We start from the raw sequence: 17,685 nt of genomic DNA, 5'->3' as shown, positions 1-17,685 counted from the left end.
AGAGAGAGAGAGAGAGAGAACACCACCGAGGAACATACTCCCTAATTGTCTGCTCAATGCAGAGTGCTCATCTCTTAAACTATATACAAACAAACAACAGAAACAGAATAGTGGATTAGGTATTCTACCCCTTTCTGGTTCATTTCTGTAGTTCACCATCTAAGAAAGTGCTCAAATCCTGATCATCCTAATGATTCCATAAGGCTTTAAAACTCTTTCTATTATAGTATACATGGTAACACATAGGCGAAGCATGTAAGCTAAGAGTGTGTTATTGTTTGTGGATTATAGAATTTAAGTCCAAGACAAAGACTTGATGAAAAGAGAAATCTCTCCAAGTCATTGCTTTCCTATGGAGCATTTGATGGGACATGAAGCCATCTCTAGTGGCCACTAACACTGAGGTATAGAGCAGGATAGCCTGTTTCTTTCAGATTTTCTCTAGATGTCTGTCCTGGACTTTGACCAAGTTCTCCCAGTTCTGCTTCTCTCCAGCATCTCATTATTACCTCATTAGGACAGACCATTCCATACTAGCCTTTAGTCTTTTACCATTTTTGAGATTTCCTTTTATTTATCATGGATGAGAGAGAGAGAGAGAGAGAAAGAGAGAGAGAGAGAGAGAGAGAGAGAGAGAGAGAGAGAGAGAGAGAGTGTGTGTGTGCACCTATGCATGCAGTGCCCATGGAGGCCAGAAGAGGGTGACAGTTCTCTGGGGACTGAAGTTATATATGGCTGTGAGATCTTATGTGGGCTTTGGGAACTGGACACAGGTCACTTGGAAGATTACTCAGTACACTGGATCCTCTTTTGCTCCTGCTTAATATTTCATAAATCTACTCAGTAATAGCTGTGTCATCTCCTAGGAAGTTTCCTCCCTGAAACTTTACTTTCGTTATACTAGAAGGCACTAAGTATGCTGCTAAAGAGAAAAGTCGTCCATTATCTTATATTTCTGTGAATGCTGTGAGATATAATAATGACTGGTGTCACAGGACATGTTCATGGGAGAAGTTAAGGCATAGATATTATGGGGATAACAAACCACCTTCATATGGTTTGGTACTGCATATCTGGCCAAGTGTCTCCATGAAGACAAAGATTATCAACCTAAGCCTAAATCTGATATTCCCATTTCTGCAAAACTGGACAAATAACAAAACTTTCTTCAAATTCATATCTCAAACCCATAAATTAATGAAGATCTTAGACAACATCTGAGAGGTTTTTTTGTTTGTTGGTTGGTTTTTGTTTTTGTTCTCTTCTGTTTTGTTTTGAATAGTACTGTGACTAATGTGCAAAGACACAACTGGTCAAAGGGAAAACAACACATGTATAAAGTCATCTTTTACATAGATGAGATCTTCTACAACATCTATATTACACATACCCCCTCAAGGCTCAGAGACCACTATAGAAGAGAAGGTTGGAAGATTGCAAGAGGCAGTGAGATAAAGGAATGAAGCAAAACAGTGGATTCAGTATGTGACAGGACCACTGAATTAATGAATTCACAGCATTTTTTTTTATTGCCTACACAAGACCTATACAAGTACAAGCCTTTTGACATTAGTTCCAACCCCTAGCTGGGAAGATGATAGCAGCTAATGTCTTCTGGGAAAGTTAGTTTTCATAACACCTGTTAAATCAACCATGTTCCAAGGAATGTCTGTGGAACTGTGAATATATGAGTAATACAAATTAGGTTCTATAGAATATATATCAAAAACAGACTTTTATCTAAGTTGGGAGTAGATGGCTTATTATAATAGGAGTAAGTGGGATGAATTAAGACATAAATGATAGATTACATTTTATAAAAATTCTCCCCAAAATAATAAAACAAATAAAATTTTGCATCTCTCAAGGATCATTTGTTTGGTTTTCTCAGAATTAATATATTCTGGAATCGATGTTTCTTGTCAGCTAGAAACATTTTGGAGCTTAAAATCTATATTTTAAGAAACTAATTTTGTTTTACCTTCTACCTACCAAGTGTCCAAAACTAAGCATCACAAATGAGGCTGTACACTTTAGTATGTCATATGAATTATGTGAATTATTTCAGCATCATGACAGAAAGTTGAGCTTGGTAGGCAACTCATTCCTCAGCAGCATTGCTTATAAAATGGATTCTAAAGAACAGGATGCATTACTGGAATGTGAACCTAGAGAACATTACTCTGGTTCAGGCAACAGAGAAAGATCAAGGATTTGAATGCAAATAAACCAGGTTTACTTTGTATGAGCTAAGGAAACCCAGAAAAATTAAAATTACTCTTTGAACCTCAAAACTTTCCATTGTAAAATAGACATAATAGCCAAATCCACCTAATGACATTTAAAAAAATAGTTATTTATTTTCTGTATATGAATACACTGTAGCTGTCTTCAAACACAGCAGATGAAGGCATCTGATTCCATTACAGATGGTTGTGAGCCACCATGTGGTTGCTGAGAATTGAACTCAGGACCTCTGGAAGAGCAGTTGGTGCTCCTAACCACTGAGCCATCTCTCCAGCCCCCACCTAATGACTAATTTTGAGGCTAAAACAAATATATAAATAACTTTGCATGCATATACTGATGAGTAATAAATGATATGCAACATTACTGTTACTTATGTAGAGTCTGGAAAATAGAGATGGTATTTTAAGACCAATTTGGAAATTGATCCAATTTGAAGGTCAAAGGCAAGATCATCAGGAATTAAGCAGAGGTTTCTGGACGGTGACATTTGTCAGTCACACATTCTCATGACAAAACCAAAAATATGTGAAAGGGGCAAGGCATTAGTGATGATTCCACATGGAATTATACACCAATGCAATGTCTCTTATGGAGTCTGCTGTCTGGAGCCGATCTTAGAACTTACTTTTCAAACAGTAACCTAGGATCAGATTCTTTATGTCAGAGAAGTTTAATGAGAGAAGCCATAAGCCAATCATCTTGACTTTTTTATTTTTTCAAATGTGTTTATTTCTAGTTTTTGTGAAAAGCCATGGAAATGTAGAGCCTAGTGTTTTATAGTTAAATTTCCACAACTTAGTGTATCGTACAACATTGATGCTGTACTTGAAAATAGATGAAGTCTGTAAATATGCAACACAATGATGTATTTTCCAGTTGTATTAGAAAAGGGAAATAATAAAGAATGTTTTATCTACCAGTTAGACAATAGATGCAAATAATCAAGGAACAAGCAAGACAATAAACACAAACAGTCAAAGAACAAGCAAGGCGATAAACAAGTCCTGTGATCACTCCTAAGATCACTATTTCTAAGGGCTTATCAGGATGACCAAAATATCTGAGCCTACTTCCCTGTCTTAGCACAAAGTCTTTTCAATTTCTGAAATAACTACAAAGAAATGCTTAACCCTGAATACATTGGTTAACAGCTCTCCTTTTTATGAACTGAATACATCTGTCTATCTATCGATCAATCGCTTTATCTATCTATATCACTGTAAAATTTAAAACATTTAGGTTTCTTAAGTTTTATGAATTTTGAATAAATTCTTATGTGAAATTTAGCTTTACAAGGATTTACAAATCATAAAATATTTAAAATCCCACAGTTATGGTGCTATCTTTATTGAAACAATGTATACCTTTGTCTAGCAGAATATGGAATGGCATCTGAGCCCTTAATTCATTAGCAATGTGGACTTGGAACAGTCCCTTGACCCTCTGCACTAAAAGTTTCTCAGCCATCCCAATGATGTGTATTTGCTTGTTGATAATGTATACCAAGCCAAACACAAGGCAGAGATTACAGTATATATTCAAGAATAGTAGCTTGTGACATGAAAAATATTGACTCTCATAAAAATTCCAATGAAATGTAACAATATTCAAACTACCAATTAAACTAATTATAATATGCCAAGATATAATTTGGAGTCATTAGGTAATAACCAGTCATGACCAATACTAAATCTTAGGACAAAACATAAACAGAACACTTTTCTTCAAACCATTATTGTTTTTGAATCCAGTCCTATATTCAACAATGAACTTCTCTGGTGATGTTTGATTTATTCATTGGTCTATTTCTTTACTCTGGTATAGTCTTGCATAACTGACATGTTTCTGTGATTGTGAATTTTAATTTTTCCTCTAAGGCAAAAGAGGGTCAGAAGTGAGAATCTTCCTTTGTAGATGCTCATTTAGCCTCTGTATCATCTGAATAATATTCAGAAAAACATATAAAGGCTTAAAATGTGAGATCTCGACTAGAACAAAGAATAGTGCTACTGTGGATAATTTACTGGAGAACAATTTTCATTGCCATTGATATACAGATCAATTAAATTACCACAATTATCCTTGTTTATAAAATGGAAGTGAGGTACCAATCTCTTACAGTTATTCAGAGAATTAAAAGTCAATACTGCACACATCATTGGTGCTGTTTACTTCTTTGCAGGTAGAAAGTTCTCGTTAATTACAGCATGTGTGATAATGACGGTTGTCATGATGTAATGCAGAGATACACCAACAGAGCTTTGAGATAGAGGAGGGGTATTTGGTTGGTACAGTAGATTAGAGATTTACAAAATCTTCCTAAATAAATGCTGTTATATTTTTGTAAGGTACTGAGAGTGGATATCCAAGACAAATATTCTTCTCTTGAAGATACATATTTTAACATCTAATTATATTATGTACCACCTAATTAGAAAGCAAGAACAGGTCCACATAAAAATATAAGGGATTTATCTGAGATACAGTACATATAATATTCACATAACTGAAGCAGCTGGAAATACGATGTAAATCATTTTACTAAGTCAGATTAAAGGTGCTATCATTCATGGTTATGTAATACTATCTATAATTTCTGTGTTAAACTTGACATTATAAATCCTTTAATCTGCGTATTTAAAAGCCATTCTATGGCTCATTTTTCAAACAGATTCCCGTTAACACATTTACTGCTAATGAAGCACTAACGTGTTCTCTCTTTCTTAGATAAATGCTGTTGAACAACATTATTATTTGCTCCTCATATAATTATTTTTTTGGCTTTTTAATTTAATTGCTTCAATAAAAAATACACCAATAATGCATTTTTAATTACACTTCCCAGGTGACCTATGTAAAAAGAGGTTTTATAATGAAGCCACAATAATTAGCCTGTCACAGTCCAGTTTGGGGCTATTGTCTAGTTGTCCTTTCCGTGGCTTGTTGTGGCATGACTAGAATTCTAAAGACCCTGTGTATTATCTCCCATAATACTTAGGAAGGTATTAAAAATGTGTGCAATACTGGCAGAAGCAGGCTTTCTAATTATTGTCAGCTATTTCTAGTGTGACGTGGTAAATTCCCTTGAGAACAGAAACAACAGCCCACTCCAGGGTTTGTAATAGGCCCTAGAGCCTAAGTAGTTGTAGACAGAGCTGTTTCCCTCCGGATAGATAATTGGTTTACATAGCAGCTCAACATCTGAACCAAACCCATTTTTTTTCTATTGTGATTTCACTGTTTACTCTAATATACATAAACTATTTTGTTATATTAAATAGTGTATGACTCATTTCTTAGCAGCTGAGTAAATTTGCATGATGTGCCTCACCTGGAATACTAATGACTCTTAGGCCTGCCCAATTTTTTTTTCAATGCTTGAAATATTAAATATTTCATTTCTTAAGAATACATGCTTACTATACATAATGAGTTCTGGCAACTTGTTAAGTGTGATTTTCTTTAAGTTCTACTTCTACATGAGAAACATTGTTCCCACTTAGCAAGACAACTGATATTCAAAAACTTTAAAGATGCTTGTGGCATAAAGGCACTGCCATTGATTATTAACAAATATGTGTTATTTGTGTGCATACAATAATTAGCGACAATATAGTGACAGATTTAAAGCAAACAAATCACATCTGCTTCCTAAAAGTGTGATTCTTGTTTTCATAGCAGAAATAAATAAGCTGGAGTACACGGAAATTTGAGATGGGCCTACGTAATTCCGCTTATCTGGGTAGCAAACTCTGGTGCTTTGCATTCTAACAATTCTAATTGTAAATGCTTCTCTTTTAAGTTTAAAAAAAAATAATCATCAGCTCAATTCTCAAGACGCAAATAAGCAAAGGCGAAAAGCATGGTTACACGTGAAAGCAGACCTCTCTACCGAATCTAGAACCTTTCACCAGCCTTCTACTCTTTCCAAAGTCCTCCTTCTCTGTGCTTGACACATCACATCTGTTTCTCCAGGCATAGGTATTGTTTGTGTATCAGTAGAACCAGGAAGAACAACAGTATCAATTAACTGAATCCCTCAAAGCTCCCAGGGACAAAACCACCAACCAAGGAGTATACATGGGCCTGTCCATGGCTCCTGTTTGATATGTAGCAGAGGACTGCCTTATCTGACATCAGTGGAAGGGAAGGCCGAGAGACACTTGGTCCTGTGGAGGCTCAATGCCCAGAGAAGGGGGATGATAGAGGGGTGAGGCAGGAATGGGTGGGTGGGGGAGCACCCTCTTAGAGACAAATGGGAGGGAGAGGAATGAGGAAGTTCATGGAGGCAAGACCAGGAAGGGGGATAACATTTAAAATGTAAACAAATAAAATGATTAATAAATGAAAAAAATGGCATCTGTTAATTCTCAGTATGGTACTTTCCATTGTCATCAGCATTTGTCTTCTGCTGTGAAGAAGACCCCTTGGATATTTCTGTGCACTCAGAATTATTAGGTTATTTGTCCAATTTGTACTTATTGTCCAAAGAATAGACACAGATGAAATATTTAAAATTCTGTTTTTTATTTTTACAGAAATAGATTATTACAAATGAATTAGAATAGAAAGTAGGAAGTATAATACATGATATATCGGAACAAATTAATTGGCTTTCCTGTGTTTTGATTTCATATCTGAAACAGGAAACCTTTCATCTCACAGTAAATTTGACAAGAATACTATGACTTCAGGCATACTCTTTAATCTTGATGAACTCAATTATTATATCTGTAAGAGGAGGAAAGGATAAACAACACCATCTTCATAGATAAAAATAGATCATTTAAAGGGCACTACAGTTGCTCGAAATGTGATATAGTACCTAAAAAATATATCCCTCCCACTTATCTCCTATAAATTGATTTTGATGTTCATTAAATTTCTATGCTTAAAACCAAACATTATGAAATGTTATGTGGGTAGACAGAGAACTACAATTATAATTCCAAATCTGAGTTTTTGATAAACAATCTTCTAAAGAGTTTATAATGACTGTATCTAGCAACACATGTAATACAGTGTAATTTCAGTGTTCTAATTTGAACACTGAAAGTATGTGTTGTGCTTTAATAAATGTTCAATAGTGAATGTATTTTGTGTATGTATACAAATGATACACATATGGCAAACACTTGTATTGAAAATAGTATTTTTCTCCTGATTATGCTTTCTGCTCCTCCTTCTCCCAGGAGCTATCACCTCTTCCATCTAGATCCCCCTCTTACTTTCTCTTCTTAATTTCTGTCTTTCATTAGAAAACAAACTAGCTTCTAAGGGATAATAATAAGATTAAAACAAACATTAGCACATTGAAATTGGATAAAACAAGCAGAAGGAAAGCACCCAAGAGAAGTTAAAAGAATCAGATACCTACTCATTGCACGCCAAAGAATTGCATAAAACACTGAACTAGAATCCATAGTATATATTCAAAGAACCTGGGTAAAATATTTCAGAACACAATTGCTAGTGTTTCAAAAAATCAACTGATAACAAATAATATCAGTTTTTTTCTAAAATAATATCAGTTTTATGTGTCTATTTATTATATAAGTAAAACATAAAAATATAAACCTATTTTACATGTAAGTATGTATGTGTGTATAGGCATACATAGGTGAAACAAAATTTAATATAATATTATTAGCCACAGTGGTTAAAAATAGTATAAAAATGGCAAACACACACACACACAAACACACACAAACACACACAAACCACACAATTTCTTAGAAGAGCAGAAAACTCCAGTAAGAAAAGCAGTCATGTGAGTGGTCAAATATCACCTTTCGACATTTTAATAAACTGTTGCTTAGATAGAAATATCAAGCTATTACTAATGGCTATTAATGTGTACATGCTTCATGTAATTTTATAGTATCGTATTTTAATATCTGTAATTTTAATGAATTGCAATTGAGGAAAGAAACAATTTTCATTTACTTTATATAACATAATTATGGATCAAATTAACCCCACACTAGTCTTAATTACATTTAGTTTCATTTGGCTGATCAAGCGATTAACATGCCGCTGTATTTTAGAAGTTAAAGAACAAATTGTTAAGATTGTTCCTCCAAAATACATGGATGTGCTCACTGCAAGTGTGGTCATGACATAAAATGATTTTCTGAAGGTTTTTTTTTTTTTTTATCTTTTTGTTGTGGTTTTGGGGTGTGTGTGTGTGTGTGTGTGTGTGTGTGTGTGTGTGTGTGTGTGTGCGCGCGCGCGTGTGTGTGTGTTTATGGTGCATTCAGTATAGCTTAAGAATAGGTGTAATGAGGAAGGCTTGCACCTGGGGTCCTCTTACAAGCTACTGCTTAATAAACTCCCCTGAATGCCACCCTTTATCCACTGCATTCAGATTGGATTCGCTGCATTTCTTTTTTTAATTGGAACTAATTTTAGGTTTGCCATTACTTATGATTAAACAGTCTCTTTACCATGCATATATTTCTTTCAGTTTATGTATTGTTACCTTTCTGATTTTCTTTAGAAAGAAAATGATTTGTCAGGAGGGGACCTTCTTTTTCCTTCATTAGGTAAGTTATATTTGTAAGGAACATAATTTTAACAGCAATAAAAATATTGGGTCTAATAATAATGGCATTCGGGACCATACAAGTATGACTGCAACTAATCCTTTTCAGCTAATTGAAAATGAGAATGGCCCTCTACAATATGTGTGTATTGTGAATAATCCTAATTAGGATAATGCAAGGGTATTTTAAAGCAGTTCAGAGGCAAGGTATAGTCTCAGCAAAACAGCTTAGCTAAAGTACAGTCCATTTAGAACTACCTTGGATCCTTTCAGAAGCTACAGCCTTCTAGTATTGAACACTGCAGAGGAAAGGTCCTTGGGAGGCATCAGTTTCAACTGTATTTAAAGAGACATAAAAATGTATGATAGTTTTAATGTTTTGCAAGAAAACCAATTTCTAAGACACAGATTCCATCCATGATAGAATATATTCCAGGGATACTTGAATAAACTCTCTGCAGGTGTATTAAATGCTTGCTTTCCAAAACTGTTCTCTGTCTCTCTTTGTCTCTCTCTGTCTCTCTCTGTCTCTCTCTCTGTCTCTGTCTCTCTCTCTCTCACACACAACACATACAGCACAATGCATGTACATGTACAAATATATGTATGTGGTGCATAAATATATATGCATACACACATATATATGTATACACACAAACACACACACACACACACAGAGAGAGAGAGAGAGAGAGAGAGAGAGAGAGAGAGAGAGAGAGAGAGAGAGAGAGAGAATCCTCAATCTGAATAAAGATAGCAGCTTTTCCAGTTTCCCTGTGACATTTCATATTGAGACTAGATTTGTCAGATGATATCAGTCACATTTGATTACATCATTTTGTGTCAAGAAACAATGATGGGTAAGACATTTTCTTTTTTATTGAAAGATACAGGACTCATCATTTTATCTTCTATGTAAATATTCTTTTTATATAGAGACTTAGAAGCAAATGTATCATCAGAATGGCACAAAATTAAGGAAAGATAATGCTGAATAATTTAAATGAGATATATTCATTGTGGTTTATTTTATCTTTTTTGTATGACAAAAAATAATTGAAGGTCTACATGTGTCTAAATCTACTAAATACAAGTTACTTAAAAAAATTGTAGATAAACTTGGGATGTTTGAAAATTAGTAGTGACTAAAGATCAACATTAATGCACTGATTTAAACAAATATTTTGAGGAATAGTATTCTATTTATTTCTATTGTGTTGACTGTATTTTTTCCAGCAAAAATAGTTATTTAAGATGTTAAAATGATAAAGTTTTTGGATAATAAGTGCATAATAATTACTTTTAATGGACTGAAAGTTGTGATACAAAGTGTTAAGTCACTTTAATATCTCACTAGAAATGGAAAGAATCTAGGAATATTTTTTCAGTCACCACTCCGACTTAAGTAAATACTATCAGAACAATAATAGCATCTGAATGAATTGTCATTGTTATTTTTTACAAAAAAAAAAAGGAATACATGGTCATACAGAAATGTGAGTTATTTCCATAAGAGGTTGTTTAAGTACTATATAAAAGTCAGCCATTGTTTGTGTTATTAGGGCATAGTTCCAAGTAAGATTTGCTCTTGTCTTGGTGTTTTCAATGAGTGGGTAATATGGGATATGTGTAGTGGAATGATTCTTATATATGAAGCTAGTAAACAAGTGCATGAAAGCAAACATAAAGCCATAATTAACAATGATATTAGTCAATTATGGTAGTCTTTGGACAGAGGTTATTTGCTTGGCTATTTTTTTTTTGTTTTGGCTTGAAAAATGTTTATGTTTTGTCTGTTTAGATACAATCACAAAATAGCCTTGCTTTTGTCTTGTGTCATGCTCACAAAGTGGCGTTGTCTGCTGTTGGTGTTCTGTGAAATCATCTGTGTTCAATAAGAGAAAACAAGCCTTAGTCAAGACACTTGAGCAGTTTGTGAAGTATGTCCAGCCAATGGCTCCTGGTCTCCAGCTCCTAATGTTGGGGGATGTTTCTTGTATCTCTGCCCCATGGTATTTTAATCTTAGCTTCTGTGCTTATGCATGGAGATTCCAACCTCTACTTCTCAAATGTAAGAAAAATCCTAATTATTTTTGTTTATATACTTCACTAGACCAATGCATACAGAGTCATAGATACATTTTCCTTCTGTATTTAATAACCACTATGATCTCTAGTTCTAAAGCTAGGTCCTTGTCTTTGTTGGCTGCCAGATTTTTATTACTGTTGACAATTCTTTGTATTCTATATATTCTAGTAAGTTTCAGTCCAGAACTTATTAGGTATCTGTCTATTAATATCCAGTAATAGTATAGTATAGTATAGTATAGTATAGTAATAGTATCCAGAACTATTAGGTATCAAGTAAGGGACATAGATAATATTTTGTGACTTTGTGTAAAAATGTTGATTATTACACATATTCCTAACCAAATAATTCAGTCACTTATAAAGTTTGTGTTTAAAATAAAATACTCTTATGACAATTTACCACTCCATCCATTAGTCATTTGTGACTAGAAAGATGCGTGACTTACAAATGCAGCCAGACACATTCTGATTTTCCTGAGTAATAAGAAAAATAAATTGAACATGGGGACCATTTGGAGCCCAATTATCAGGGGGAAAACAATGAAGCAATAATATAAACTATTTCTTATATTTTCTATTCACTTGAAACATATTCAATAGAAAACTCAAATCTAGATGCAAATCTTTTTTATTTTTTTATTGGATATATTCTTTATTTACATTCCAGGTTTCCCCTCTGGAACACGTCTGTCCCACCTCCCTCCCCCTGTTTCTATGAGGGTGTTCCCCCACCCACCCACCTACCCACCTACTCCCATCTCTCAGTCCTGGCATTCCCCTACACTGGGGCATTGAGCCTTTACCACCCATAATAATTACTTGTAAGTTTAAATAATATTACTTTAAAGAACTCATTTAGAAAGCAAGTTTAACTGACAATTTCTTAAGTTTGCAATTAATATCTTGATGAAAATATTAAAATTTCATATGATCTATATGAGAGTTCAGATCTTCTGTGACTTAAGGGATCTAATGTATTTACTAGTAAATCTAAAGAATATCAAAATAAGAAAATTATAGCACAACAGTTTATATTATGTGAGTTCCATATAGGTCAGGGCATTCTGAATGCCACTTACACAGTTTGGTGTACTTCTCAAAGTATTTTCCCATACACTTGTAAAAAAAAAAAAAAAAAAAAAAAAAAAAAAAAAAAAAAAAAAAAAAAAAAAAACTTCATTCCAGAATCTGGAAGTAAGTATAAACATCAGGAGAAACTTAGGAGTCTTAGGCTACGTGGACTTCTCTTCAGAGGTGACAGATGCCTTGCATATCACTGATGGAGCTCTGATGGTGGTGGACTATGTGTCTGGTGTGTGTGTGCAGACAGAAACAGTGCTGAGACAGGCCATTGCTGAGCGCATCAAGCCTGTGCTGATGATGAATAAGATGGACTGGGCCCTGCTATAGCTTCAGCTGGAGCCTGAGAAGCTCTACTAGACCTTGTAGTGCATTCTGGAGGAGAATGTCAATGTTATCATCTCTACCTATAGCGAGGACGAGAGCAGACCCATGATTGACCCTGTCCTGGGCACTGTATGCTTTGGTTCTGGCCTGCATGGCTGGGCCTTCACTCTGAAGCAGTTTGCAGAGCCAAGCTAGCATGGCTAAGTTAGCAGCCAAGGGTAAGGGCTAGCTTGGGGCAGCCGAGCTTGCCAAGAAAGTCAAGGATATGATGAAGCTATAGGGAGACCTGTACTTTGACCCAGCCAATTGCAAGTTCAGCAAGTCAGCCAATAGCCCAGATGGGAAGAAAGTTCCCTGCACCTTCTTCCAGCTCATCCTGGACTCCATCTTCAAGGTGTTCAATGACATCATGAACTTCAGGAAGGAGGAGACAGATAGAAAAGCTGGATATCAAACTAGACAGCGAAGATAAGTACAAGGAGGGCAAACTATTGCTCAAGGCTGTTGTGTACCCCTGGCTGTCTGTGGGTTATGCCCTTCTATAGATGATCACCATCCACTTACTGTCCTCTGTCACTGCACAGAAGTACCATTGTGAGCTGCTATATGAGGGGCCACCTGATGATGAGGCTGCCATGGGTATTAAGAGCTGCAATCCCAAAGGCCCCCTTATAATGAACATTTTTAAGATGGTGCCAACCTCTAACAAAGGCTGCTTCTCTGCCTTAGGTAGAGTGTTCTTTGGGGTGGTGTCCATGGGCCTGACCGTCCAGATCATGGGCCCCAGCAACATAACTGGGAAGAAACAAGACCTGTTCCTGAAGCCTATCCAGAGAACCCTTCTGATGATGGGCTGCTATGTGGATCTGATTAAGGATGTTCCCTGTGGAAACATTGTAGAGCTGGTTGGAGTGAACCAGTTCCTTGTGAAGACCGGGACCATCACCACCTTTGGGCACGCTCACAATATGCACGTGATGAAGTTCAGCATCATCCACTTCAGGGTGGCAGTGGAGGCCAAGAACCCAGTTGTCCTGTCCAAGCTGGTGGAGGGGCTTAAGCAGCTAGCTAAGTCTGACCCTATGGTGCAATGCATCATTGAGAAGTCTGGAGAGCTAGCTCTTCATTGCTGGCAGTTGTGAACTACACCTGGAGATCTGCCTTAAGTACCTGAAGGAGGATCATGCCTACATCCCCATCAAGAAATCTGACCCTGTTGTACTGGGAGACAGTCAGTGAGGAGTGCATAGTGCTGTGTCTGTCCAAATCCCCCAACAAGCACAATGGGCTATACATGAAGACCAGGCCCTTCCCTGACAGCCTGGAAGAGGACATCAATAAGGGTGAGGTGTCTGCCCACCAGGAGCTCAAACCATGTGCCTGCTACATGGCTGAAAAGTATGAGTGGGATGTTGCTGAAACCCACAAGATCTGGTGCTTTGGCTCTGATGGCACTGGTCCCAATATTCTCACCAACATCACCAAGGGTGCGCAGTATCTGAATGAGATCAAGGACAGTGTGGTGGCCAGTTTCCAGTGTACTACAAAGGAGGGAATTCTTTGTGAGAACATGTGTGATGTCCATGATGTGATCCTGCATGCTTGATGCAATCCATGGGGAGGTGCCCAGATCATCTCCACAGCACACCACTGCCTCTATGCTGACTGCACAGCTCTGCCTAATGGAGCCTATCTATCTGGTGGAGATCCAGTGTCCTGAGCAAGTGGTGGGTAGCATCTGTGGTATCCTGAACAGGAAGTACAGCCATCTATTTAAGGAGTCCTTGGTGGCCAGTACCCCCATGCTGGTGGTCAAGGCATACCTGTCTGTCAATGGGTCCTTTGGCTTCACTACCAACCTTCGATCCAACACTGGTGGCCAGACCTTCCCCCAGTGCGTGTTTGACCATTAGCAGATCCTGCCTGGGAACGTCTTTAGCAACAGCAGCCACCCCAGCCAAGTGGTAGCTGAGACTCAAAAGCTCAAAAGCCTGAATGAAGGCATCCCAGCCCTGGACAACTTCCTGGACAAACTGTAGGCAACCTGGTACTGCTACATACTGCACAGGGCCTGTCCATCAGAAGAAACCTTGAGACTGTCCCCCATGGTGTTCCTCTGGAGGTTGCTGGGGCCACCCTGACATCACTCAGCACTCAAACTTGCTACCAATTCTATTTATTTCTGAATTACAAGGCAGCAGGAATTGCTCTTTGTAGGCTGGACTGGTAGGCTATGGGGCGGGAGGGACACAGCTTTTAACATTTTCAGAGGGAAACTCACAGATGTCCAAAAGTCTAAATAGATCATTCAAAGGTTTAAAAAAAAAGAAATTCAACAAGATAAATTATCTCTATAAGGACTGAAGGGACAAATATACTCATACTGAATTTCAAGGAATAATTCTTTTTTATTATTGGCTATTTTATTTATTTACATTTCAGATGTTATCCCCTTTCTCCATTCACCCTCATAAACCCCCCTATTCCATCACTCCTTCTCCCTTTTTGCTTTTATACCATTTTAGTTACATGCAAGTATTAAGGTCAGTTCTAGGTTGAGAAACTAGCAATACAATAGATGCAAATAGTCAAGGAACAAGCATCAAGAATGGCATATATAGCTTCATCATGCTAGCCCCTTTTGTCCTGGGAATACGTTTATTCCTGCCCATCGTGTTAAAGCTTGTCTTTAACAACATCAACATGTTGGAAGCCAAAATATATGACTTGAAACTGAAAACAGACCACCAGACAAATTTATTAATTCAACAGGCTGGCAAAACAATGATGGGTAAGATTCTGCACAAAGCCTTACCAACCTAAGACATAAGTGCATTACATTTGATAATGAATATTCCATAATGGGTAAGGAAGGCATTCTTGTCAGAATGACCTAACACAGACTCAGTCTTGTTTATGAAATAAAAAGGGGAGAGATGTGGAGAGCTTTTGGGGCTGCTTGGCAGGAATCTGAAATTGGCCAAGGACAAGAAAATGGGCTTCAGGGAGAAATCTGACATTAGGCTAAAACAAAGAAATAATTTCAGGGAGGAATCTAAATCTTAGGCTAGAACAAAGAAATAATTTTATGCAGGAATAGAAATCTTAGGCTAGAACAAAGAAGTAGGCTTCAGTCATGAAAATGACTTAAGGCTAGGACAGAGAAATAGGTTCAGACATTTTGGTCATCCTGATAAGCCCTTAGAAATAGCGATCAAGGAATAATTCTTGAGCAAGACTCATTATAAGAAAATCATAACTCAAGAAGGCCAAAGGACATTCAGATAAATAACATACTGGTAAAACGCTAACACAGAACATGGCAGAATAACATATCACCCAATTGTTGGAGAAGGGCTAATACTTTTTCTCTTGCTATGGACATGTTGAATATCCTTAGAATAGTATCATTGAAACTTTTTATATAACATTATCTTTGTTTTCCTCATGAAAACTTGGGAATAGACTATGGACTGGTAAGTTCATTTTTGAGAAAGTATCATGTAGTCATATAGAGAAAAATGATCTATGAAGTACCAGAGACACCATAGATTATTTCCCAAATTTAAAAATTAGAGGTTTCACACTGAAAATTTCTAAGTGTTAAAAAGCAAATGCTATAAGTTTACAGACTCATTTTGGGTAATGGTAGTTAACAAAAATTTGTCACAAAGTTATTTAAAACATTAAGTTTGAGAAGGCTTTCCTAATTCATGTAATTTGACAAGACTCAAACTTTTCCAGACTTTTAGAAAGATATATTTTTACGTTTCTGCATCATACCTAAAAGAGTATCTTCCCGTTAATTTGTATGAATAAGTATGCTTTGTGATTTTTTTCATATTTGCATTGTGAAATGCCCTTTTCTTTGTTGAAGTTTCTATGATTGAATACCATGGATAGGTTGACTTAAACCACACTGATCTCTGGAAGTTCTAGAAGATAAGAGTTTGAGGTCAGGGTACCAACATGCTTTTTGAAGGCTCTCTTCCTGGTTTATAGCTAACATTCTTTTTGTGTTCTCACATATCACACACAGAGAAAAACTTCTCTATCATATATTTATAAGGTTATTAATCCAATACATAACTGGTCCAAGCTCATAAATTATCTTTCCTAATTTCTAATACTATCAGATTAGTATTAGGATTTCTATATAAAAATTTTGATTTAATTGTTTAATTCAAAAGGCCACTAAATCTTATTTTCAGAGACAACAAGAAATTATTTCATTTTGACACTGTCTTAAGGATTTCTGAGAGAAAATCTCAGTATCAGTTTTGGCTTCATGTTTATCTAAATGGACAGTTTGGTATAAACTAGATCCTTAGAACCATAGAATTACTAAGTCATAAATGGATGGTAGAGAATTTTATTCAGTCTGTCAAAATCCCACTTCCTCAAATGCTATAAAGCTGTCCTTTCCCAATCATCCTGGAATAGGTACTTCCCACAAAAATGATCACCTTTCTATCAGTTGTATCTCTAAACTACCCTTTCCAGTTTCCCTGGCATTCTAGTCAATGATTTCAGACAAAGTATCCTGTCCTTGACCAACTCTTTGCTTGCCTCCCATATTTAAAAGTCCACATAGTAGTAATATCATATCACCCAATTCAGTATTTGCCAGATGGGTTCCGTGGAATATTGACCTTACCAGATATTCTATGAATAGCAAGTCAATGAGAAAATCTTGCTATTTTTGCAATCTATCCAATTCCCTCAATGAGCCATGGTGAGTAGTGTTTTGCTAAACAGTTCTACGAAGCCTTTGAAAAAAAGCAGTCTACTTTACTTTCTAATATTTAGTATTTCTGGAGCTTTTTTGATCTCAAAACCTTTTTCAAGTAACATCTGCAATCATCTCTGTGATCTTACTGTCAAGTACAATTAATGTTGAGAATTGTGGACAATGAATTTGCTGATATGTCATATAGAAGAAGGAGGATGGGGCAATTATTTAGTGGAATAATTTAGGAGCAGTAACACAATAAGAACCAATAAGAACCAAGGGTAGAAGGATTGTTAACAGTGTGTCAGCTTGTCTTTGCTTCTTTCTACTGACCAAGCCCTAGCCTGTGGCTTCATCTCTGCCAGTTTGTTTTAACTGATGCAGGAGGATTACAGCTTCGGATAAAACTGAGTCAGTGAACATTTGTAAGAGCTCTATGGAGCCTTAAAACATCATAAATAAGATCACAACAGTTTCATTTTAAAGAAAGATGATGCATTGGGAAGAATTAGCCACAGGGAGTATTGCAGGCATTCATCTTCCTTCATTACACTTTAGAGACACACGGTTCTATGGCATGCAGGTCTGCCTGTGCCACACAGAAATAAGATGGCCCAAACCCTCTATGAATATTTAATAATTACAGATAATTTATTCTCAA

At 36.3% G+C, this 17,685-nt stretch overlaps 1 pseudogene; it reads left to right on the top strand.

The window, feature by feature from the left end:
• LOC117703137 (elongation factor 2 pseudogene) overlaps positions 1–14,331 on the top strand; it is a 35,612-nt pseudogene extending 21,281 nt beyond the window's left edge.
• Positions 14,332–17,685: the final 3,354 nt, after the last annotated feature.

The sequence above is a fragment of the Arvicanthis niloticus genome, chromosome 2, assembly GCF_011762505.2.
Source record: "Arvicanthis niloticus isolate mArvNil1 chromosome 2, mArvNil1.pat.X, whole genome shotgun sequence".
In the NCBI taxonomy this organism is placed as follows: Eukaryota; Metazoa; Chordata; class Mammalia; order Rodentia; family Muridae; genus Arvicanthis; species Arvicanthis niloticus.
The sequence above is the reverse complement of the archived record's forward strand: the minus strand, read 5'-3'. Positions and strand labels throughout refer to the sequence as shown.